Genomic DNA, 26,355 nt, shown 5'->3' on the forward strand with positions numbered 1-26,355 from the left:
GCGTCTGGAGATAAGGCAGGGCCTGCTCCCAGCCTAGTGGAGAGCCAGGCTGAGCCACAGTTGGGAGGGAGACTGGGAACTGGGGACAGGGAGGTGTCTGCCAAGATGCCCCAAAGCCTGACGCAGAACTCTCTGCTACCCTGTAGCACTGCGCTGGTGGCCTGCTCTCTTCTGGACCTTCCCCCAAAACAAAACGGAATAAAGCAAACAAATAAGCAAAAAATATACTTTTTTTTCCGAGGCAGGCTCTCACTCTGTCAACCGGGCTGGAGTGCAGTGGCACCATCACGGCTCACTACAGTCTCAACCTTCCTGGCTCAAGCGACCCTCCTGCCTCAACTTCCTGAGCAGCTGGGACTACAGGCATGGGTTACTATGCCTGGCTAATTTTTAAATTTTTTGTAGAGGCAGGATTTTGCCATGTTACCCAGGCTGGTGTGAAACTCCTGGGCTCAAGCGATCCTCCTTCCTCAGCCTACCAAAGTGCAGGGATTACAGGCATGAGCCACCACACCTGGCCAAAAAAACATACTTTTATCTGAAGTTCTGCTTACACTGGAGAGAACCCTGAGCTAGCACCAGGTGCCACTGACTTACTGGACAGGCTGTGTCGAGTCACTGCCTGACTCTGAGTCTCAGAGTCCTCATCTCTGCAGTGAGCACAGTGATCTGCTGCCACCCCCAGCCAGATACAAAGGAATGCACATAATAAATAACTGATCCCATGTGATGCCATGTGGTGAGTAACGTAATCATCCCCACTGTACACATGAAGACACTGAGGTATGGAGGGATTAGGTCATACAGCTAGTAAGTGGTGAGACCAGCATTTAAATTTAGGCAATCTGGTCAGGTGCGGTGGCTCACACTCGTAATCCCTGCACTTTGGGAGACTGAGGCAGGTGGATCACCTGAAGTCAGGAGTTTGAGACCAGCCTGGCCAACATGGCGAAACCCCATCTCTACTAAAAATACAAAAATTAGCCGGACATGATGGTGGGCACCTGTAATCCCAGCTACTTGGGGGGCTGAGGCAGGAGAATCGCTTGAACCCAGGGGGCTGAGGTTGCAGTGAACTGAGATCTCGCCACTGCACTCCAGCCTGGACGAGAAGAGCGAAAAACATCACCTCAATAAATAAATAAATAGATTAATTAATTAATTTAGGCAATCTGATTCTAGCGGCGAGCTCCTAACTGTTTGAAATGTCACTGCCAGTGTTATTAAAGGAATAAAGAGGGCCAGGTGTGGTGGCGGGTGCCTATAGTCCCAGCTACTCTGGAGGCTGAGGTAGGGGCATCACTTGAACCTGGGATGCAGAGGTTTCAGTGAGCCGAGATTATGCCATTGCACTCTAGCCTGGGTGAGAGAATGAGACTCTGTCTCAAAAATAAAATAAAATAAAAATTTAAAAGGAATAAATAAAACTGCAGTTGGAGCCTATTTGGATTTTTAAAATATACACACTTATGGCTGGGCATGGTGGCTCACGCCTGTAATCCCAGCACTTTGGGAGGCCAAGACAGGCAGATCACCTGAGGTCAGGAGTTCGAGACCAGCCTGGCCAACATGGTGAAACCCCTGGCAGGTATCCGTTAGATGAGAGTAGTAGCACCACTCCCCAACCCCAGCTGTGACAAAACCAGAAATGTCTCCAGACATTGCCAAACGTTCCCTGAGGGGAACCCCTGCCCTCCCCGAAACCCTGTTTGGAAACAGCTAATCTAGAGGCTGTGACTAAGAGGGGTATTCACTTTTTTTTTTTTTTTTTTTCTTTTGAGGCAGAGTCTTGCTCTGTCACCCAGGCTGGAGTGCAGTGGCATAATCTTGGCTCACTGCAAACCTCCGCCTCCCAGGTTCAAGCAATACTCTGCCTCAGCCTCCCGAGTAGCTGGGATTACAAGCGCCCACCACCACGCCCGGCTAATTATTGTACTTTTAGTAGAGACAGGGTTTCACCATCTTGGCCAGGCTGGTCTTGAACTGCCAACCTTGTGATCCACCCACCTCGGCCTCCCAAAGTGCTGGGATTATAGGCGTGAGCTACCGCGCCTGGCTGAGGGGTGTTCACTTTTTAACCCCTACACTGAAAATTTTGCCACATGCAAGCACGTTATATTGAAATAAAATAAAAGAATACATACAAAAAAAAAAGAAAGAAAAATTATTGGATGATGGAAGGATGGGTGACTGGATAAATGAATGAGTATCAGTTGAAGGAGCCAGATGGAAATCAGAGCCAGGGCATTCTGGGGGAGCATTTCGAGACTGTCAGCCAATTTCTGCATTTTACAGAAGAGGAAAGGGGGGCTCACAGAGGGAGGGGCTTACCTACACTCCCAGAACCAACTGGTGCAGAGTGAGATGGAGGTCTGGACACATTGACTCCAGACCAGTGCTCTGAACCCAGGAAGGTGAAAAGGCAAATGAGAGAACAGCTTTGCTGACAAAACTCTTGCTTTTGCAGTTGGAGGCTCCTGGGACTTGGCAGAGCTGCCACGCAGCGTGTTGCCTTTAGATGATGCCTGGAATGTTCAGGAGGCAAAAGACTTCACTGGTGACTTGGCTCCATGGAGCTGTCGGTGTAGAGAGAGATGTGCATATACATGGCCGTTTGTGCTGAGGGACAAGCAACGCGGAAGGGTCTTTTATGACTCAGTGTGGTGGTAGCATGATGTTGCAGGCTGGGAAGGCTGACAGAGACTAACACAGATTGGGATAGCCCTGGAGCGCCAGGGGGAGGAGATAGAGGAGACCTAAGGTTGTTGGGAGTGGGATGGCTCAAAGGGAGAGCCGTGGCCATGGTTGTGAGAGGAGGGACTCTTCTAGAGATGACTGTGGTGAGGGTGACAGTTCTCCATTGTGAGATTGAACACATGGTGAGGGTGAACATTCTCCATTGACAGTTCTCCGTTGAAACACTTACTGTGTGCCCAAGATCCCACAATGTGTCCTCAGGGTGGAGGCAGTATTCAAATCTGCGTCCCTCTGGCCACAGAGCCTGTGCTCCTAACCACACTACTCTATCCACGGAACACCGTGCAGCCTTTAAAAAGGATGGAGGAGCAGCACTACTCACAGTTGCCAAGAGGCGAACACAACTGTGTCCATCAGTGGATGAATGGATAAACAAAACGTGGCAAATACACACAATGGAATATTATTGAACCCTAAAAAGAAAGAGAATTCTGACACATGTTACCATGGATGAGCCTTGAGGACGTTAAACTAAGTGAAACAAGCCAGTCACAAAAAGACAAATACTGCGTGACTCCAGGTATGCGAGGCACGTGGAGTAGTCAAACTCACAGAGAAAGAAAGTAGAAGAATGGGGGGCTGGGAGGAGTGGGGATTTCTTGTTAAATGGGTACAGAGTTTCAGTTTTGCAGGATGAAAAGAGTTCTGCAGATTGGTTGCACAAGATGAGTTGTACTTAATTCCCCTAAATTATGCACTTCAAAGTGGGTAACACACTACATTTTATGTTATTTGTATTTAACCACAGTTATTTGTAAAAAAGGAAGAGGCAGAACATGGGGTGAAACAGTCAGGGTTCCCTCAGGGAAACAAAACCACTATGATTTCTCAAGTAAGGGCTTTGCTCTAGGAATCACACCCTTCGCAACTGGGAAAATGGCAATTCAGAAGGGACTTGGAGGAGAAGACGAACCCAGCCCATCTGAGGAAGGAGCACCTTCAGCGCCCAGGCAGGACTGGAAGCGGATGCTCCTGGAGGGTCTATGGAAGAATGTGCCCATAGCTACCTGGAGGAAAGACAACAATAGAGATGGATCAGAAGTGAGAGTTCCTGGTTACCTTCTGTTCAGAGACAGCCATGAGCGGACCCCCAACAAACTCAGCTTCAATAATGGAAGCAACTTGGAAATCATGGGACACCACAGGATTTCATGTTATCCTTGTTTTATTTTTCTTATATATTAAAATATGGTTTTAACTACTGACATAACAAATGCTCACTCTGTACCATGTAAAATCATTGCACCTACCATACTTTGGGAAATGCTGACCTCGTTAAATGCGGGGTAGGTTTGATGTCCTAAAGAAGGCAGTAAAGGTGTGGCTAATACCTGGCCCTTGGTTTGGGGCAGATTTCCATCAGGATGTCAGCTCTCCCAGCACATGGTAAATGCTATATCAGTGTTAGCTGTTATTATTATATACTGTAAAACAAAAGCATTACACACTAAAATGAAAACAAAAATGAACTTTTTTTGCATTTAAAATGCATATCTTATATTTATGCTTCATTAGGCTTACAATATCTCTAGAAAGATTTATGAGACATTGACAGCAGTGGCTGTCACTATGGAAGGAAATGAAGGGCTGGGGGCGGGGTCGGGGAAGGGAGTTTGCTCTACATTTCGTGCTTTAAAAATTGCTTGACGTTAAGCCTTATAAATGTATAGCTTTTTACTTTTTAAATTTAATTTTAATTTTTTATTTTTTTGAGACAGAGTTTCACTTCTTTTTGCCCAGGCTGGAGTGCAATGGCACAATCTCCGCTCACTGGGCTCACTGCAATCTCTGCCTCCCGGGTTCAAATGATTCTCCTGCCTCAGCCTCCTGAGTAGTTGAGATTACAGGCGCTCGCCAACACACCCAGCTAATTTTGTATTTTTAATAGAGAGGGGGGTTTCACCATGTTGGCCAGCCTGGTCTCAAACTCCTGACCTCAGGAGATTTGCCTGCCCTGGCCTCCCAAAGTGAGCCACCGCGCCCGGCACAAATGTATAGCTTTTTAAAAAGGTGCTAATTCTAGGTCTGGGGCAGGACATGTACAAGATGAGCCTGGAACTTCTTACAATTAATAAAAAGCAGGAAGTTCCCAGAGACTCCTGGGGCCACGCTAAACTGAAAAGGCCACCACTGGCTAAAGACAGGAGGGAGAAAAGGAGTTTTAACACGAATAAATAAGTGCAAAAAATCTACAGTTCATAAAGAAACAAAAATATACACATACACACCTCCCTCATTGGTCACCATTGGAGGATGCTGGGTTTGGCTGATTGTAAAAATGGACCCAATTTTTCACTCTTCTCTGAATCTATAGGGAATTCGGCAGCTCCTCCCATCAGGAAGTGAAATCCATTTCCCCACCTTTTGACTCTGGGCTTGGCCTTGTAACTTGCATTAGCCAGTGGATGCTGGTGAAAATGACCCAATGAAAGGTTGAAATGAGCTTGCAGGGTTGGGCTTGTTCTTGAGCTCCTGCCCTCATCAAGAGAACACACCCCAGGGAAGCCTGCGGGTCCCAGAATAGTGAGAGACACATGAAGCCAACCTGACCCCAATGGCAACCTGGAGCCACGCCCCACCCCCTTCAGCCAAACCCAGCGGCCCCACAGAAATCTAAGAGAGAACCAAATTCTTGTCGTTGAATGGCACTGAGTTTTGGGGTGCTTTGTTGCTCAGCATCATTGTGGCAATAGTTGACTGATACAGGTATGGAACTGGTATTATAGTTTGCTTTAAAAAGAGCTCCTACATTTTAGAAATATACACAAAAATACTTACAAAATGAAAAAAATTAATACATTTTAAAAGAAAAATTGTTCCCCATTGTCAGACCACATGTCAAGCTCTGTAATGTGCCTTGAGTTTGCTAAAGTCTCCATGTCCCTGAGGCACTTGGCACCTCTCCCACAGTGATTCTGATCCTAGGGGTCTGGAATCCTAGAGTGTCAAAGTTGGGAGGGACACTGTGGACTACGGTGCCCCATGTCCCCGTTTGGGGAGGCTGTGGACCACAGAGGTAAAAGGCTTCACCAAGGCCACCCTGAGCTGGGACTCCTGCCCAGGACTGTAGACACTTCTGCTTTCTAGCCCTCCACCCTGCTGAGAGCAGCAGACCTGGGCTGGCTCTGGTCATTGCCTTTCCTTCTCAAGTCCCACCCTGCCCAAGACTAGAAAAATCCAGAATTTTCAATGAGCTCCCAGAAATATATTCCAGTCTTCACAAAGTCCCATCAAAAAGCCAATCATTGGCCAGGCGCAGGCATTCACGCCTGTAATCCCAACACTTTAGGAGGCTGAGGTGGGCAGATCACCTGAGGTCAAGAGTTTGAGACCAGCCTGACCAACATGGTGTAACCCGTCTCTACTAAAAATACAAAAAATTAGCCGGGTGTGGTGGAACATGCCTGTAATCCCAGCTACTCAGGAGGCTGAGGCAGGAGAATCACTTGAACCCGGGAGGCAGAGATTGCAGTGAGTCGAGATTGCACCGCTGCTCTCCAGCCTGGGCGACAGAGTGGGACTCCGTATCAAAAACAAAAACAAAAACAAAAACAAAGCATTAAAAGCCCATTCAGATCCCTGGGAGCCTGCTGTAGTCTCTGGATGCTCCCAGTCCCAGAAAAAGGGATGGTAAGAGAGAGCTGATTCTCAATCACAGACCCCGCTGTTCCCTCCTGTCACTCCTCTGTTCCCCCAGATCCCCTACTAAGCCCAAACCATCACAGCAACACCAGCCCTTCCCACCCTTCCTGGGCTGTTGAGCCATACAGGCTCACGTCCATTGGAACAGCATTCCAATTCCCTGGGGCTGGAGGAGACAAATGACTCTTCCAGCTTTGAGGTCCCAAGGAGCATCCAAAGTCTGCTAGGGTGTCAGAGGCTATCTTTGCAACCCACCTACCCAAGCTGGAAAGCAGGCTGTCTAGGTTCCCTCAATCCCAGCTACCCTAACTTACCCTTCCTCATTGTCTGCTGGGCGAGGCATTTCCCCAGGAGAACCCAGGGCAGCTTGGCTGGAGCAAGTGCTTCACTTTCTGTGGTTGTGCAGTTTGAGGTTCCTCTCTCTCCTGAGTGCCGCCCCCAACATCTGCACAGCCAGCCTGCTCACCTCCAGGTGTCTGCTCAAAAGTTACCTTATTCTGCACCTTGAAAACATGATGCTGAGTGAAAGAGGCCGGTCACCAAAGATGATACATTGCATGATTCCACTTCTATGAGATGTCCAGAATCGGCAAATCCATAGCAACAGAAAGTAGGTCAGTGGTTGCCAGGGGCTGGAGCAAAGGGGGAGTGGAGTGACTGCTCGTGGGTAGAGAGTTTCTTTTGGGGGTGATGAGAATGTTCTGGAATGAGATTGCGGTATTGGTTACACAACCCTGTGAACGTACTAAAAGCCATTGAGTTGTAGATTTTAATTGTATGGTATGGGAGTTGTATCACAATAAAGAGTTTTTAAAAAAGGAAAATAGAAATGAATTGGTTTTCTTGAAGAAGCTCTCCCCAACTGTATTTGAAACTGCAGTCCCTCTCTGCTCTTCACACGCCCCTTCATTGGGCCTTATTCTTCTCTAACCCATCTATCACCACTTGCCATGTTATCTATGGTTTTGTTTATTGTCTTGCTCCTTCACTGTGGTAAGACAAGCAGCGAACTCATCTGTCTTGCTCACCATTGGGTCCACAGGGCCTGGCACAATGCTTGACGCGCAGTAGGTATTCAATAAACAGGTGTCGAAGTCATTACCCACTCTCATCACTTATCAAAGTTCCCCAGCGGTTGTATCCCACCTGGGGGTCCCTGAACAATTATCCTTTTAGGCATCTCTGAACCAAAATTTTTATAGCAAATCTCCCTTCCTAATCCGTCTGCTCCCTCCCTCTCATTCCTTGCCACCCACTCGCAGCTGGCCTGGATGCAGCAAGAAAACTCTCCTGAGAGACTCTGTGCCTTCCTCCCATTTCTGCACCTGCCCACCACATCTCTTACCCTGATGACTGCAATAGGCGACCTAACCTCTCTCTCTCCTGCCTCTGCCACACCTGGCCTTCTCCTCTCTCCACACAGCAGATAGAATGACCTTTTGGCAAATGCAGTTCCTATCGGCATAGTCCCTTCTTGAAAGCCTTCGGTGATTTTCCACTGCTCTCAGGGTAAAAGCTAAAAACATCTCAGCCCAATGTTGAAGCCCTTTGTGTCCTGGCCCCCTCCACTGTCATCTTCACCTGCTCCTCTCATTTACTGAGTTCCAGGCACACTGAACACCTTGTAGGTCTTTGAACTAAAAAAGACCCTCTTGCTGTTGCTATCTGCACACTCTGTTCCCTCCGCCTGGAACACTTGTCCTGCCCCACTCTGACTTCCAGCTCAGCTTAAGGGTCGCTTTCTCCAGGAAACTTTCCCTGACTCCCAATGGACTCAGTTATGCCCTGGGGGCCCTGTGCATTCCTGTACCATATTTGTTTACTTGTCTGTCCCCCCAGTAGGCTAAATGCTCTGTCTGAATAGGGGTTTTGTTCAGTACAGGGCCCAGCTAGTTCCTGGTGTATATTAAGTGCTGTCTTAGTCTGTTTTGGGCTGCTATAACACAATACCACAGAATGGCTAATTTACAGAGAAAATACATTTATTTGGCTCATGGTTGTGGAGGCTGGGGAGGCCAAGGGCATGGTGCCAGCATCTGGTGAGGACTTTCTTGCTGCATCATCCCCTGATGGGAGGGGAAGGGCAAGAGAGCACGTGTGCCAGAGAGCAAGAGAGACCAAACTCAGTTTTGTAACCTACTCTCAAGATAGATAACAAACACACTCCCATAATAATGACATTAATCCATCCACAAGGATAAAGCTTCATCACCTAATCACCTCTTATGGGACCCCACTCCTAACACTGTTGCATTGGGAATTAAGTTCACAATGCATGAACTTTGGGGGTCACATTCAGTTCATAGCATTCAGTCAACAAATAGATAAATGAATACATGTATCCCTTCTTCTAAGTTGTTGCTCTTGCCATTCTTCCTGCCTGCAGTGCCTCTCTCCTCCTTTCCTTCTTTCCCAATCCTGCCAGCTCTGTCAGGCGCAGTTCAAGTCCTACCTCCACTGGGAAGCCTTCCCTGATGACTCTAGCAGATATGCAATTCTCTCCCGTCTGCACCCCATGGGCCCTTGGGTGGCACAGCCCTTGAGAATTGGGCCCAAGCATGTTCTGTCTCCCCCTGTACACTGCAGCAACTTGAAAGAAGCAATGCGGTTATACCACCTCAGAGGCTCTGGCCACAGGGAGAACAGGTGCTGAGGGCAGTCAGAGAACTTGGGAGATGCCTTTGAGGATGCTCAAGCCAAGTGCACGTGTCATCCAAGACTTCATGTGTCTGAGAGTCAGAAGGGATTACAGTCAGAATAGATCTTTAAGGGCTGTTACTAATGACTATGGAGCATGCACTGTCTGCCAGGCCCTGGCTAAATTCTTTACAACAGCATCTCATGTGATCGTTACAATTGTCTCATGTGGAAGGTACTGTCAGGGTCCTCATTTTACACACGGGGAAAGTGAGGTTCAGAGAGGTGTAGTAACCTACCCTGGGTGACAGAGCAAGCAAATATCAAAGGATATATATATATATATATTTTTTTTTTTTAAGTTTTTGAGACAGAGTCTCACTCTGTCACCCAGGCTGGAGTGCAGTGGCACAATCTTGACTCACTGCAACCTCCATCTCCCAGTTCAAGTGATTCTTCTGCCTCAGCCTCCCAAGTAGCTGGGACTACATGCCTGCGTCATCACACACAGCTAATTTTTGTGTTTTCAGTAGAGATGAATTTTACGCATGTCGTATAAAAGACCACCTGAGCAGGCTTAGTGTGAGCAATAAGGCTATTGATTCACTTGGGTGCAAGTGGGCTGAGTCCTAGAAAGGAGTCCTAACTCCACCGCCTATCCCAAACATATAAGAACCAATGATAATCCCACCACCCTTTGCTGACTCCTTTCTCGGACTCAGCCCATTTGCACCCAAGTGAATAAACAGCTTTGCTGCTCACGCTAAGCCTGCTCAGGTGGTTTCTTATACGGACGTGCATAACAATGGGATTTCACCATGTTGGTCAAGCTGTTCTCAAACTCCTGGCCTCAAGTGATCTGCCTGCCTTGGCCTCCCAAAGTGCTGGGATCGCAGGCATAAGCCACTGTGCTTGACCTCAAAAAAGAGATTCTTAATTTCTCTCAATGATTAAGGCATGCCACCTCCACAACATCACCCACAGATAAACAACCAGCCTCTGCTTGCATCCCACTTTTGTCAGGGAGCTCCCTACATGGCAGGTCATTCTTCCATTTATTTATCCAGTTAGGGAATATTTATTGAGCAGCACTATATGAAGGCATTGTTTGCCGCTGGGGATAAAGGATGCACAAGATAACTGCTCTCATGGAACTTACATTCTAGAAAGCAGGAATAGGCCAGGCACAGTGGCTCACACCTGTAATCCCAGCACTTTGGGAGGCCGAGGCAGGCGAATCATGAGGTCAGGAGTTCGAGACCAGCCTGGACAAGATGGTGAAACACCATCTCTACTAAAAATACAAAAAAATTAACCAGGTGTGGTGGTGGGCACCTGTAATCCCAGCTACTCGGGAGGCTGAGGCAGGAGAATCTCTTGAACCCAGGAGGCGGAGGTTGCAGTGAGCCAAGATTGCAACACTGCCCTCCAGCCTGGGCAACAGTGCGAGATTCCATCTCAAAAAAAGAAAGAAAGAAAGAAAGCAGGAGTAGTCAGAGGCCAATGAGAAGTAAAGATGACAGCTGTAAACTGTAAGCAGAATTACTCAGGCTGATGACGGGTTAGCGTTGTTAGGGTGAGCTGGGAAGGCCTCTCGGAAGAGGTGGTATGTCCAGCTGAAATTTGAATGACAAGAAAAAGCCAGGCTAGAGCTGCGGAAAAGCATTCCAGGCAGAGGGAACTGCAAGTGCACAGGCCACAAGGCGGGAATGCGCATGGCATGTCGGGGAGCCAAGCAGGCGGAGCTGAAGTGTGAGTGGGGGGAATGGTGTAGAGATGAGTGTGGGGCAGGCAGGAGTCCAGGGCCTATCAGGGTTCCTCGGCCAGAATGATAGAATTGACTTCTGCACGTGGAGCCTGAATATTTACCTCTGAGGGCCCTGGCTTGGTCTTCAGGGCCGTCACAGAACAAGCCTTCCCCTCCCTCAAGTGCCAGCCTACCAAGTGCCTGAAGGCTGCTCTCCAAAATGTCACTCTCCCAAGTGGGTCCCACAGCCCTGCTTTCCACTCATCTGCAGAGCAGTCATGGCTGGGTTCAGGCTCTGCCCCTGGGACTGGGTGGGCAATGCTGGGGAAATGGCTCCCCATGCTGCCATCTGTGCTCATGTGGAACTGGTTTCCTTGGGCAAAGAGCACTTGTCAAGGATTCAGACGACAAAGTTTAAGTCTGTGAGACCTTGGATGGGTATGTCATGTTCTTAGGGCCTCAGTCTCCCCAACCTGCAAAATGAGGGAGTTGAAACTTGCTCCCTGAGGGCTTCCCAGGCCTGAGATGTGCGTCCATACCTCCCCGCACAGAGACCTGGCTCCAAGCAGGACTCTGGGAGGCAGGCAGCGGGAGGACTGGGGAGGTCGCCGCTGCCTCCCACACCCTAGTGCCTCTGCCCCTGAGACCAGAGGCAGGAATGCAGGCAGGACTCCAGCTCTGAGGTTAGCAATGGCTCTGAATCCTGCAGACCCTGTTCCTGGGGAACCGTCTGCCAGGGTCACCAATTCTCTCCTGCTTCCTTTAGCAGCCTGAAGCTGGAAGGAAGCTAGTGAAAGGTTCTGCTCCTGACCTAATAGGTAACTTCAGGCAGGCCCTTCACCTCTCTGGGCCTCTGTGTCCCCAGCGCTGACCTTCCTGGTGTCTAGGAAAGGCTGCCTCAGTGGGTCTCAAGGCAGCAGCAGGGTTGCCATGGTGACAGGCCACCCAGGTCCTGCTCCCAGAGGCATCTGCTGGGGTTGCAGTGTGCACCAGGTAGGGCGATGGTGCCTCGGCAGGGCCCTTTATCGGGAGAAAGACTGCCACAGTGGCCTGCAGAGGGAGCGTGCTTCACCCACAGGAGCAGGCCCGGGTCGGGTTGCAAGTCTGGTTAATGCCTCCGTGCATTAGGCCTGTCGCCCGTTGACAGGATTTTTTGTTTAATTGGAGGCATAAGAAAACAATAACATCTGTCGGCATGAGGAGAGCTGCAGGAGCACGGCCGGGAGAGCTCTTAGCGAGGCGGAGCGGGGAGTCTGTGGACTGGGCCCTGCCACTCTGGCTGGGTATCCCTGGGCAGGTCTCTTTTCTGTGGGCTCCAGTCTGAGCTCCAGCTCTTTTCTGTGGGCTCCAGCAGCTGGAGTTGGACGCATAGCTAGCTGACTCGAAGTGTGGTCCAAAGAGCACTCTCATCAGAATTTCTCAGGGAACTTACTGAATGCAGATTCCCAGGCCCAGCCCAGCTCCTCTGACCCAGAATCTCTGAAGAAAGAGGCTCATGAATCTGCTACCACGTCCTGAGTGTGTCTTGGCAGGACCTGCATCGAGGAGTGAGAACTGGCCCTGCCATTCCCAAGCATTCAGCACAGGGTCTGGATCACAGGAAGTGTTAGCTGTTCCTAGGAGCAGGAAGTCAAAAGAATACGCACCAAAATGTTCATGGTGCGTATTTTTTCCTTTTTTATTTATGAGCACTTGCTGATTTTCTACAGTGAACATGTATAGCAGTGCAATGGACAGAAATAATTGTGGGGAAAAATGAGATGGTTCTACGGTTTGGATGATAGCCTTGGTAGAGGCTCATGTTATATATATTTAAATTGTTGTCTTAATTGTAGGCCAGGTGCAGTGGCTCACACCTGTAATCCCAACACTTTGAGAGGCCAGGGTGAGCAGATCACTTGAGCCCAGGAGTTTTCAGATCAGCCTGGGCAACATGGTAAAACCCTGTCTCTACAAAAAACAAATTGAAAAATTAGTCAGGCATGGTGGCGTGTGCCTCCAGCTACTCAGGAGGCTGAAGTGGGAATATCGCTTGAGCCTGGTAGGTGAGGTTGTAGTGAGTCGAGATCATGCCACTGCATTCCAGCCTGGGTGATAGAGTGAGACTCTGTCTCAAAAAATAATGAAAATAAAAATAAAATGCTGTTTTAATTGTACAACTTTCAGACTACGACAGTATTGCAGGCTTACTAAAACAAGTAAAACAATAAAGCATAAATGTGTGCACAGGCCAAGTTCTGAACTCACCCCCCACCCATCCCTACCCCTGAGGTGACCATTGTTAACAGTCCAATGGGGATTATTCCACACCGTTTCTCTTGCTCACACTCGAGATTGACATCTTCTTGTATGGTCAGTTCGGGCCTTGTTATTGCTGCTGTTTTTACTGAAATCAAATCAGCTTGTACACTCTTCTGCAACTTGTTTTTCTTTCTTGACAATATATCATGGACAACCCTAGAGAGAAAACAAACTCTATCTCATTTCTTTTTTGACTTAATAAATATTTGATTTTCATGGTCTGGGCATGGTGGCTCATGCCTCTAATCCCAACACTTTGGGAGGCTGAGGTCAGTGGATCACCTGAGGTCAGGAGCTCAAGACCAGCCTGGCCAAAATACAAAACTCTACTAAAAATACAAAACTTAGCCGGGCATGGTGCACATGCCTGTAGTACCAGCTACTCGGGAGGCTGAGATGGGAGGATTGCTTCAACCCAGGAGGCAGAGGTTGCAGTGAGCTGAGATCATGCCACTGCACTCCAGCCTGGGTGACGGAGTGAGACTGTCTCAAAAAAAAAAAAAAAAAAATTATTTTCTTTCTTGCCTCTACAAATGGAAATAAATGAAAATAAAACCTACTCAGTAACTTCAGCATTCCAGTTTGGAACTTTGAGCTAGATCATTCCATACTTATCCACCTCCAACACACATGCACACGTACACACACACACATACCCATGCCTACAGGCATATATGCACATATATACACGTGTGCCTCCTTTCCTCTCCTTGCATTGTTGGTGAACATGAAGTCTCACCCCATGAACCCTTACCTCTGGTCAAGAGCAGGGCATGGGTCTCAGTCACCTTAGATCCTCTTGGCTGCACAGGGCTCAACTCACACTTCGAGCTCAGACCCTACTTTCTAAATGAGCATCTAAAACCATGAGCCGTCAAAGGCAGAAGTCCTGCCAGAACCAACCCCATCTCAGGACCTGGAGGTGAATTTTGTGGTGTGAGAGAAGGGTGGCTTTCATTCCTTTTTTTTTCTGAGATGGAGTCTGGCTCAGTTGCCTGGGCTGGAGGTCAGTGGCGCCCTCTCGGCTCACTGCAACCTCCAACTCCTGGGTTCAAACAATTCTTCTGCCTCAGCCTCCAAAGTAGCTGGGATTACAGACGCATGCCACCACGCCTGGTTAATTTTTGTATTTTTGGTAGAGACAGGGTTTCGCCATATCGGCCAGCCTGGTCGGCTTTCACTTTCACACAGCAACCACTTCAACCAGCGCCTCCGACCCAGAGTTGCAAACTGAGACCACATTCAGCCACATACGGGTTTAGTTTGGTCAAATCAGCATTAAAAAAATGTGTTTTAAGTTAAAACATTTGAAAACTGGGAGTTTGATATAATAATCTAGATTCCTGACTTTTCCTGAAAACTCACAGGATTTGGCAGCTCTGAGTCCACATTTCCAAATGGCCACAACTGGCTGTGGCTGAGCACTGCCTTCCAGCTTGACCCACTCCAGTCAATTACAGCACCCGCCTGGCCTCTGTAGGCCTGCCCCTAACGATGTGGAAGCAGGCCCTTGGGGGGAATCTCTTGTGGGCCACCTGGAGGAAAGACAGAGAGCTCGGGACAATCCTTGCCATGGGCTTCCTCTGGTTACTTCATTGGCTGAAATACGTTCCAAGCTACCCTTGTGTGATGAGAAGTAACACAACAATAATGAATACCAACTACATTTTATTGAGTACTTACTATATGCTGGCCACCAAGCTAAGCAATTTACTTTCAAGACTTTCAACAATTTCAAGACTTTCAACTTTCAATTTACTTAATCCTTTCAACAATCCTGTTTAGGCAGTATTGTCTCCATCGAACTGATTAAGAAACTGAGGCTCAGAGAACTTAGGTAACTTGCCCAGTTGACACCACTAGCAAGTGATGGAGCCTGGATTCCAACCAAATTCTAAATAAAGCTCAGGTACTTAGCTTTCTAGGCTCACTGCCTCAGGGAGCAATGGCGATCTGCTCATAGGCATATTAACCTAATATAGAGCGGGGAGTGGAGAGCTGTGGGCCACAGCAGCTTGCTCTTCCCACTTGGAGATAGCACACTGGAGTGGTTAAAAGCACAGTTTTGGTATTAGGCAGACCTGCCCTCACAGCCCAACGCCTAGTAATACCATTTACTAGCTGTGCTACCTAAGGCAAGTGACTAAACTTCTCTGAGGCACAGCTTCCTCTTCTGAGAAATGGAAGGGATAATAACCCTGTTGCTTAGGGCAATTGGAGGGTTGAGCTATTGCATTTAAATCCTATATCTGTACAGTTCTTTGGTGGCAGCCATCAGAAACAGTTTGGCTACAAGATCAGCAAAAAGGGATATTGTCAGAGAGCAAGATGTGGAATACACAGAGAATCCCAAGAAAAACTGAAAGAACCAGGGATGCTCCAGGAATCAAGATAACAGGAATAAGGAATAATCCTGTTGGGAGCTACTACCAGAACGGTAAGGTTTCACCCTCTTTTTCCTCCTATCTTTGATGCAGTTTCCTGGGAGATTGGCCTCTCTTGGGTCACATTCCCACCTAGGTTATGTCAGTTTCTCTGGAAGCAGAGCTTGAGGCAAGGATTCTCATGCAATATTCTGTTGAGAGTGTTGTCAGGGGAAGAAGAAGTAGTGGAGCAGGACTGGGCAAGGGAAGAAGAAGCTGGTCAAGATGTGGTTTTAGGGGGCATCTAGTCTCTCAGCCTGATACTGGGGGAGCATGAATTGTACAGTGGAATTTGTCCCACCTCGAGGCAAGGGGGCTGGGTTTACTCCACATTAGTTAGTCATTGACCCCAGGCCACTCCCAGGGGAAGAGGCGTAACCTTTCAGGTAGCCCCAGGAAAATCACCTCAGGCAAGTCTCCAAGGAAGGAGGCAGCTGTGAGCCATTAGTATCCAACATTTGCAGCATAAAGTATGTCTGGGCAGGCCACCAAAGCCATACTACACTATCCATTACTGAGTGTCCCAGCCAGCCACACAAAATGAAGGAGAGGTAATCATCTAGAAAGAAGTCAGGGTGCTATTTGCAGAAGAGGAAGAGATGGATACAGAGAGCTGGAAAAAAAGCAAATATTCACTATAAATGATTAGCCCTGAGCCTGCCCTGTGTACAGCAAACATTAGATTAATGGTGGTTATTATTATAAGTGTAACAAGATATTAAAATTGAAATGTCCAGCTGAGAGGTCAACATAGAAGAAATGCCACATTCCAGAGTAAAGAGCAAGACCGTGGCACAAAATTTACAAAGTAGATAAAGACTGGCTGCTCTCAACCCCTTATGGTATCGTGTGTGGGTTTTAAAGGGTTGAAAGTAGTTGGGGATGAGGGAGAAATATTTTGTTTTGTTTTGTTTTGTTTTGAGACAGAGTCTCACTCTGTCACCCAGGCTGGAGTGCAGTGGCACGATCTCAGCTCACCACAACCTCTGCCTCCTGGGTTCAAGCGATTCTCCTGCATCAGCCTCCTGAGTGGCTGGGATTACAGGCACACGCCACCATGCCCAGCTAATTTTTTTTTTTTTTTTTTTTTTTTTTTTTGTATTTTTAGTAGAGACGGAGTTTCACCATGTTGACCAGGCTGGTCTTGAACTCCTGACCTCAGGTGATCTGCCCACCTCAGCCTCCCAAAGTGCTAGGATTACAAGCAGGAGCCACTGCGCCCAGCCGAGGGAGAAATATCTGAAGGAGCAGTTGATGTGCTGTGAGTCCCACCTTCTCTCAAAAGCAAGCAATGGAGGATATGTCCCCCTTCATCTCAAGAAAGGAAAACAATGTTTTAAAGTGACCACTCAGAGTTCTGCTACTGTTCAAATGTATGTGTCCCCCCAAAATTCGTATGTTGGAGCTTAAGCCCCAAGGTGATGGTCTTATGAGGTAGGGCCTGTAGGAGATGATTAGTAGAGATCAGTGCCTTATAAAAAGTCTGGAGGGAACTAGCTAGTAGCTTTCTGCCCATCTGCCTTCCACCATGTGAGGACACAGTATTTGTCCCCTCTGGAGGAAGCAGCAACAAGGTGCCACCTTAGAAGCAGAGACCAGGCCACCACCAGACATTGAATCTGCTGTTGCCTTGATCTTGGACTTCCAGCCTCCAGAACCGTGACAAAGAAATGTCTGTTCTTTACAAATTACCCAGTCTCAGGTATTTTGTTATAGCAGAAGGAACAGCCTAAGACATACTCAAGGTGTGTCTCCTGTGTTTTGGTAGACACAACAGGTTGCTATTTGACCCTGCCTGTTCCTTGTAAAGGGCAGCTTTTGTGCTGGTCAGCTGCTGTGACAATGATGCAGAGGTGAAGCGGCTGCACTGGTGCTCACCCCCAGAGCTTACTAGAGCCAGAGCTTGGATTTCTTGTGAACTCATATGGGACAGCTAGAGAGGGTGCCAGCAGGGGGTTATCTTAGGGTTTGTCCACAAGGGACTCCTGGAGGGGCAAGCAGACAGCCAAAAGGAGCTGGAGGTCTTGCTAGACAGATGCCTAGGGGCTCAGGAAGGAGAAAACCACCAGCCAGAGTAGAAATATATTCACCTTGCAAAGCACCTGCAAGTGAGCAGCTTCTCTAACTCTTCTCTCCTTCCAGAGCTCCAAAGCTAGAGAATCAGAGATCAAGGCTGTCAGATTCCTCAGGGAAGGATGCATGCAGGGGAAGAAGGCTAGAGTGCCCCTCCCTGACAGGCTTCATAACTTAACTGCAAAAAGCTCAAGCTGGGGAGTCAAGGGCTAGCAGGGAGAAGGCTCAACTTTAAGTCAAGCTGGAAGGTTTGATAATTTGGGCAGAGGGATGAACTGAGTCTATAGTTAGGAAGTGGTTGTAGGACTTTTTGTTACCTAAAGTGACCAGGAAACTGATGACTCTGCCCACATTTGCATACATGGGCAGGATAACTAGACTCATAGGATGTACAAAAAGAGAAAAAAGGAGGCAACATTCAAGTTTCTTTCACATTATAGCCTATATATTCTGTGTGTTGAAATAATGGCTATTTGAGGAAAGACAGTTGGAACCACATTTTAAATATATGACCTCGGCAGATTGGGGCCTGAGTGAGTGCTAGGCCTGAAGGTCTCTTAGGAAAACTAGGCCCGGTCATTCTGGGGTTTAGTGAGCCTGAGCCCAAGGTCACACTGTGTTGTGAGACTTAGACTCCAGCTTGGGCCCAACAGTCCTAAATCTGCATAATGCCACCTCTAAAGGGTTTAGTGCATTTGACACATGTCACACTCCCCAGGCGAGAGAAGAGGAGGTGTCTGCCCTGGAAAATGATGTATTCAAGGTCTCCAGGTTGGATCGAAGGGGTTTTCTGGCTCTCTGGGCTCCTGAACCTGGATTCTCTCATTCTGACTGTGACATGATGGCTCCCAGTGTGGCTGCTCTGATGTCATAGGCTGTGGGGGAGGCCTGTGGATTTCTCACAGCTGGGGCAGGGTGCTGGGGATGACACACCAGCCTTCCCAAGGATGGTCACAAAGTGTATAAATGAAGTGAGAATCTCATTCTGGAACCAGTGAACTATCCAGAGCTGGAAGGGTCCTTAGAGATGTCCAGTCTCTTTACCACATTTTACAGACAGGGAAACAGTGGTGCACGTAGGGCCTGGACACACAGGGACTCAGTCTAGGCTCAGGCATGAGCAGATTTTAGCCCTGACCCTTCCTCTGGAAGTGCATTTAAGAGATGCCTTTGGGGCAGAAGGAAAGGTTCTCATCAAGGAATCAAGGAAGGACAGTTTAGGGGGGCACAGCGCAGGGTTAAGGATAGGCATTGTTCTCTTTGACTTTCACAGTAGGGTGTGTGCAGGGCAGATAAGGCCCTCAGGAAGGTGGCTGAGGACCTGTAATGAAGAAGGTTGGCTTCCATGTTGAGGAGTCCCACATCACTTTGCAGGCAAAGGAAAGTCCTCAGAAGGGGCAGGGTGACGGGGAGACGTGATAACAACAGCAAGTATTTGATGAGTGTTTACACTATGCTAGGCACTGTTTTAGGCCCTTTGTTTTAATTTTTATTATTTTTATTTTTAGAGAGATGGTCTTGCTTTGTCAGCCAGGCTGGGAGTGCAGTGTTCTGATCATGGCTCACTGCAACCTTGACCTCCTAAGCTCAAGTGATCCTCCCACCTCAGCCTCCCCAGTAGCTGGGACTATAGCCAGACTATGTCTGGCTAATTTTTATTTTTTTTTGTAGACACAGGGTCTTGCTATGTTGCCCAGGCTGGTCTCAAAACTCCTGATCTCAAGCAATCCTTCCACCTTGGCCTCCCAAAGTGCTGGGATTACAGGCATGAGCCACTGTGCCCGGTCCTATGAACACTTTAGTGTGTATTATCTCAATTAATCTTCACTCAAGCCTGTGAAGTGGGTTCTGATCTTAAACACCCATTTAACAGATGACTGAGGCAGAGAGAGAGGTGAAATCATTTGCCTAAAGTTGCCCGTTGGTTGGAGTCAGGACTCCAGCCCCAAAGTCTGCCTCAAGAGCCCACCACACTAAAGCTCTGCCCCGCCACCTGTGAATGTTGTAGGAGGAGCACCCTGGTGGTCAGAGGTGCACCATCGCAGATGGAGATCTGGGGCAGGAAGAATGGCTAGAAGCCCGTAGAGTCTCCTCCGATAACCAAGGCAGAACTACGGCCAATGAGGACCACACAGAGTTTGCCAGGGTTTCCTGGATTGGAAAAATGACACAATCAAAGAATCCGCTCATTTAACGCCTTACGTTTATAAGTGAGGACATCGACACTCAGAAAAGCAAGATGAATTGTACCCAGGGACAAGCTGCTTGTCCAGGCTTGAATCCTGACGACAGGACTTCAGGGATGGGAATTGATTTTTAAATATTAATATGTTAGGCTGGGGGTGGTGGTTCATGCCTGTAATCCCAGCACTTTGGGAAGCCGAGGTGGGTGGATCACTTGAGCTTGGGAGTTTGAGACAGTCTGGGCAACATTATGAAACCTCACCTCTACCAAAAATACAAAAAAATTAGTCAGGTATGGTGGTGCATGCCTGTGGCCCCAGCTATTTCGGAGGCTGAGGTTGGAGGATCACCTGAGCCTGGGAGGCAGAGGTTGCAGTAAGCCAAGATTGTGCCATGGCACTCCAGCGTGGGTGACAGAGTGAAACCCGGTCTCAAAAAAAAAAAAAAGAAAGTTAACAATACTTTCTGGGGACAATGTGATATTCTGTTTTTTCTTTTTTAAAAAAAGCCTTGAAGGCAGTGCATTGTTGTGTATCTACACTGCTAGCTACTTGCGGGGACTGAGGCAGGAGGATTACTTGAGCCCGAGTGCAAGTCTGGCCTGGGCAACATAACAAGATCCTCTCTCTTTGAAAAAAATAAAAATGTGTTTAAAATGAGCATATCTTTTGGTACTATTAGGAATTTGCCCTAAAGAATATGTATGCAAAAACATGTAATATATATTATTAATAATAATTTAATAAAAATTCCCAGCAATAAGGGGATTAGTCAAGTGAATTATGATGTATCTATTTGAAAAATACTATTCAAACTTTAGAAAAGGAGATTATGTTATAGGTTAGGAGGTCTTAACCTGTGATACAGCAATGGGTTTCAGGGGACAGAGCCTCCTAAAATTGTGAAAGGTGGATTTGTACAGAAGTGGATCCATAGCTGACTTAAGATTTTCAAAGGGCTCTGTGACCAAAATAGGCTAAAAACTACTATTAGAGAAGAATATTGAAAAAACCTTATATTTTAAAAGGTACATGAAAGAGTATCAACAATTATCAATTCATGGCCAATCTTGTTTATTCTACTCCCACCCAATTCCCTCTCCTGTATTATTTTGAAGGGAATCCCAGATATCATTTTACTTAGAAACAGCTCAGAATATATCTCTAAAATGGCTCTTTTTTTCCGTCATTGAGAACTATTTTAATGCAGCTATGAAAAGGGAAAAAAGTGTCCAGCTCTTAATTTCTTAGATATTGAAGAGGACGTAGTCATTTCGTTTATCAAATATAAGGAAAATTATTCACCATTTTGAAGCTCATCCTAGACTATGAAAATTATGTTCACTGCAGAGCAATTGCGTCTGTCATTACCTGAAGGTATCAGTATATATCTTCCTTGTCATAGGATGCATCTCTCAAAAAGCGTCGACTCCTTTGCCTCACATCTGTAATCATCATGAATCTTTTAGTTAACTTCCAGACGCATATTTCGTGTTTTCTAAAGCATTTGACACTATCTTCCTTTCTGACCCTCTTATCCATATTTCTAAAAACAGGAACGTTGTTGAGATGCACCCTTTTCGGTTAATAGATATATTCCTAAGGAGTTTTTAATTGCTTAAGCTTGTCTTTCAGGAATAATCATCACTTTAACTTTTCCTTAGATAATATATTTTGAATTGTTAGAATAATTTTGTTGCCTTTCTCTGAGATCTAGTCTGTTTCTCCTCATTGTTTACAAATGCTAAAACTTATATCTCACTTTTTCTCTAACACTGATTTAATACCTAAGAAGGTAGAAGCAACATTCATTCTCCTGGTTATATATGTGAATTTAAGTATTAGCTTTCTTGTAATAACAACCTGTTATTACTATTCTAGAGACTACACTACTGACAGTGCAGGCCAACCACCAGCCTGATATCAAAGTATAACACTACAAAGTTAGTAGGGTAAAACATCTGTAGGGAAAATCCAGTGAAGAACCAGAGTATTTGGTTGTCATGTCTGTTTAATGAAGGGAATAGGTTTTGTAATCTCTCATTTTAGAAATTATATAACTGACTATTATGGTTTAATTAAGATTAATTACATCTCATGACCACTGACTGCTGAAAGCTCTGAAAAGGGTTTTGTTTTATTAAAATGCACATTTGAGGGAGATTCACTCCCTTGTCTTATGAGTAAAAAAAAGACCTCACTAGGTGACCTAAATGAAACTTAGTGGAGAAAAGTTGCCATGTTTGAACAGAGATAAATGATATTCACGTTGTATGGTTTTAATATACTAGTACATTCTAGAACGTAAAAGAATGAATTTAAACTTTACAATTTACATCAATATTTTGAATATGTAAATTTTTTATAGGAGAATGTATTACATTTTGCTGAAATTAGAACAAAGTAAAGAGAAAAGGCAAGAAAGGAACATTGCTGATCTCTCTAGTATGAAAGATTTGGAGGGAGTGTGGCAATATATATAAATGAAAAACTGTAATTGTGTTCATCATATTTAGAAATAGAATCTATGGCCAGGCGCAATGGCTCTCGCCTGTAATCCCAGCACTTTGGGAGGCCAAAGCGGGTGGATCACCTGAGGTCAGGAGTTCGAGACCAGCCTGACCAACATGGAGAAACCCCCTCTTTACTAAAAACACAAAATTAGCCAGGCATGGTGGTGCATGCCTGTAATCCCAGCTATGTGGGAGGCTGAGGCAGGAGAATAGATTGAACCTGGGAGGCGGAGGTTGTGATGAGCTGAGATCGTGCCACTGCACTCCAGCCTGGGCTCTGTCTCAAAAAAAGAATATACTAGAGAACTGTGATATGAAAGTACTCTGTTAATGTAAATTCTTTTAGAATATAAAATTTGAACATTCTCTGCTGAGCAGTTCCCAGATTAAGTACAAGGAATGTTTATTCATTTTCTGCCATATACTGTATGCTAAAATGATAAATACTTAGGATATAGTGGTAATGTCTTTCACATTTTTATAACATAACTCACTACATGCCATTCTTGTAGCTACCCACTCTTAGAAACTTTGTTGCCTAATAATGAGGAAGTGGCTTTGATTTCTTCGGTTTGGCAATGTATGTCTATATTGGAGCATGGCATTGGCTATGCATTGCTATTGCCTGCTGAAGTTTCTCTTTCTTGGCTCTTCTACAGTAGCAAATTGTTCTCTTTTCCGTGAAGCTACTGAGAAAATAGTTTATTTCCATTTTTCCCTCCACGAAGTCTTCCGCAATATTATCAGGTTCTTCCCCAGCTTCATGTGCAGCTTTCAGTCTTGCCTGTAGGGCACTTGTACTACAGCTCTCACAAGTTCACACTGCCTTTGCATCTTCTTTTCGAAAGCAGACTTCATTTAAGTAATTCATACTTATCTAAAACAGTTTGCCTTTTGGTTCCCAAGCTGGGATCCAAAAGGAGATTTTTTTTCTTGCTAGTTCCTGAGTACTTTTTACTAAGTCATCTTTGTCAGTAATAATTTGTTTTAGTTGAGGCAAAGTCAAAAACTGTCTAGTAATACCTCCTCTTGTTCATTCATATCTGTGAGTTGTGACACACTTAGTTCTGAGAGTTCTGGAAATGCATCAGGGACATCTGGCATCTTGTAACCAAAACCATTTTGGCTTGTCAATGTTGCAGCATCTGCTGTGGAAACAGGTAATGGCAGATTTGAAAGGACGCCAACTGAAGGAGCGGCAGGCTTGGCTGTGGTATGGCTTGTTGTTGAAGAAGAAACAGTGTTAGCAACAGATAAAGAAGTGATACTCCTGTTTGTTCCTTCTGGGGGATATGGAAAAAGAAATGGAAAACCTTGAGAAGCACAAGGAGGCATCCCACTTGGGTTACTGTGTAGGTAAGGAAATGCTGTTGCAGTCAGTAGGAGCTAAAACTGGAGGATTCTTCCAAAACTCATCCAACAGACTCTGAATAATTTTTCCAAGATCTGATTGCATTGTAAAATTGTTCACTAATGGAGAGGTAACGTACACTCCTTGTTTATCCATTAAGTGATGTTGTATTGGTGGATAAACACTGATCACTGGTTTTTCCTCAGGAAATTGTGGAAGAAGCAATATAGGTTAATTGTCAGGTTGTTTATGGTGAATGGCAATCTGTATTCCACATCTTTCTTTATTTTAGCTATACTGGAGTGTGAGTTCCAGAGGGACTCAATCAGGCGTTGCTTCTGCTGCTGGAGGCTGGTAAGGCCACCGGGAACCCGGCTGCGGAGGAGGAGGCGCTCTTGGTCAGGGGAAAGAGCCAGTCATCCTCCTCCGTCCCCGGGCCGAGGCTCTGGAAGGCTCTGGCCTGCTTCTCCCAGGGGCTCGGCCCAGCGGTTCTGCGACAGAGGAGCGGGCTGGGACTTCCGTGGCCCAAGCGCTGAGGATCGCGTCTTCTCTAAGTCAGGCCTGCCTGCGCTCCTCGGGTTCCGGGGGACATGCTATGAACGGCAGGCAGCTGGAGAGGGGAACCTGCTGCCCAGAACAGGCAGTCCCACCTTCACCGCCCGGACGCCCACGCCGGCCAGCCGGGCAGCCTGACCGCCCCGCGCTCCACCGCCCCTGACGCCGACTCTCAAAGGACTCTTAAAAAAGCAAGGGTACAATGTCATTATCACACCTTTAGAAAACCTAACAATAATCAATAATTATCATCAAATATCTACGTAATATGAAGTAAATAATATTCATTGACAGCCCCACCCCTAAAAAAAAAAAAAAAAAAAAAAAAAAAAAACGCCGGCCACCCATCGCTAAGTGAGGAAAGGAAAACAGAATAGATTCTGACCCCATTTTGGCAACATGCGCATCCTAATGTTAACAGTTATTTGGGGTTAGAAAGATTATGGATGGTTTCTTCTTTCTCAAGTTCTCGTATTACTTTTTTAAAAAAATTGTTTGAGAGAGAGTCTTACTCTGTCAACCAGGCTGGAGTGTAGTGGTGCAGTCACAGCTCACTGCAGACTCAACCTCCTGGGCTCAAGCAATCCTCTTACCTCAGCCTCCCAAGTAGCTGGGACTACAAGGGCACACCACCACGCCCAGCTTATTATTATTATTATCATTATTATTTGTAAAGATGAGGCCTCCCTGTGTTGCCCAGGCTGGTCTCCAACTCCTGGGCCCAAGCAATTCTCCTGCCTCGGCCTCACAAAGTGCTAGGATTACAGACATGAGCCACCAGGCCCAGCCCATATTACTTTTTGAATTAAAAAAATAATACAAAGGGAAGAATAAGATGGTAGACTTCTTTTTCAAAGTTGAAATCCTCTGATTGAGGATCTAAGTATTAAGGGTTTAACCTGTCCCATCTTGAAATGAAGAAGACACAACTGCCCAGAGAAGTGAAGGGTTTTGGCCACAATCACCGAGTGTGGGGGGAGGCTGTAAAGGAGAGAGGGGTATCCTGCTGGCTTCCCAGACTCTTGGAGGAAACAGAGACAGAGGTCCTGGGACACCTCTCAAGCTCTGGTCCCTGTTGTTCCACTACCTTCACCCTCTTACCTTCCCATCTTTATCAAGCGTCACACGTTTGGGGCACTTTGCTGCAGGAGTTGACAGACCAAACGAAACAGAGAGGGGAGGCAGATAACCAGAGCCCTTTCTTGCCACACCTAGTCCTGTTGGCTTGTCAGGTCTGGAGGAGAAGGCATCTTGTTTCCCCAACACATTCCAGAGTCATGTCCCCCGGGCTGCCTGGCCTCCAGGCCAGGTCCCCCCGGCCCCCAAGACTTTCATGGTTGAGACAAAAAAGGAATGAAAGACTTGACATTGTTACGCTCCTCTCTCCAAAGTCCCAGTTTTGCTGTGTGCCCTTGGGCAAATCCCTCTCCTCTCTGGGACTGTTTCTGCACCTGGACAGGGAAGTGCCTGGGCTGGATAATTTCTGAGATATTCACCCTCCTTCCCCACCCAATTCTGATTTCATTCAGAGTTTCTAAATCTATCAGATGTAGGAAAGAGATCCACCACGCTTATAAATGTCAGCTCAGAATCTCACGGTTTATGCCTGTAATCCCAGCACTTTGGGAGGCCCAGGCAGGCAGATCACCTGAGGTTAGGAGTTCGAGACCAGCCTGGCCAACATGGTGAAACCCTGTCTCTACTGAAAAAACAAAAATAGCCAGACGTGGTAGCAGGCGCCTGTAATCCAAGCTACTCGGAAAGCTGAGGCAGGAGAATCGTTTGAACCTGGGAGTTGGGGGTTGCAGTGAGCCGAGATTGGGCCATTCCACTTCAGCCTGGGTGACAGAGCGAGACTCCATTTCAAAAACAAAAAACAAAACACAAACAAACAAAAAAACACCTCATGGCTGCCTCTGGCCATGGTATGAAGACCAGTCACAACTTTTCTGATGGAGAGGACAGGAGGTAGACATTTTACTTCAAGAGCCAGTACACTCACCACCCCCACACACACTTGAAATAAAAGTTTCATGCAATAACATACCCTTTCTTCATAAGATGCACTCTGATAATTTATATATATATATATATTTTTTGGGTTTCTGATTGAAATCCGTTAAGATGCTTTCACGATTCACAAAACAGCCATCGCTTGCACTTTGAAGAACAC

At 46.6% G+C, this 26,355-nt stretch overlaps 1 protein-coding gene and 1 pseudogene across 1 annotated transcript in view; both read right to left on the reverse strand.

Moving 5' to 3' along the window:
* The window catches only part of LOC126956755 (ubiquitin-conjugating enzyme E2 L3-like), a 1,010,865-nt gene that overhangs the window by 115,095 nt on the left and 869,415 nt on the right, over positions 1-26,355 (reverse strand). The window lies entirely within an intron of this gene.
* LOC126956747 (vacuolar protein sorting-associated protein 37A-like) lies at positions 22,863-23,677 on the reverse strand (annotated as a pseudogene).

Source organism: Macaca thibetana, chromosome 6 (assembly GCF_024542745.1).
Source record: "Macaca thibetana thibetana isolate TM-01 chromosome 6, ASM2454274v1, whole genome shotgun sequence".
Lineage (NCBI taxonomy): Eukaryota > Metazoa > Chordata > Mammalia > Primates > Cercopithecidae > Macaca > Macaca thibetana.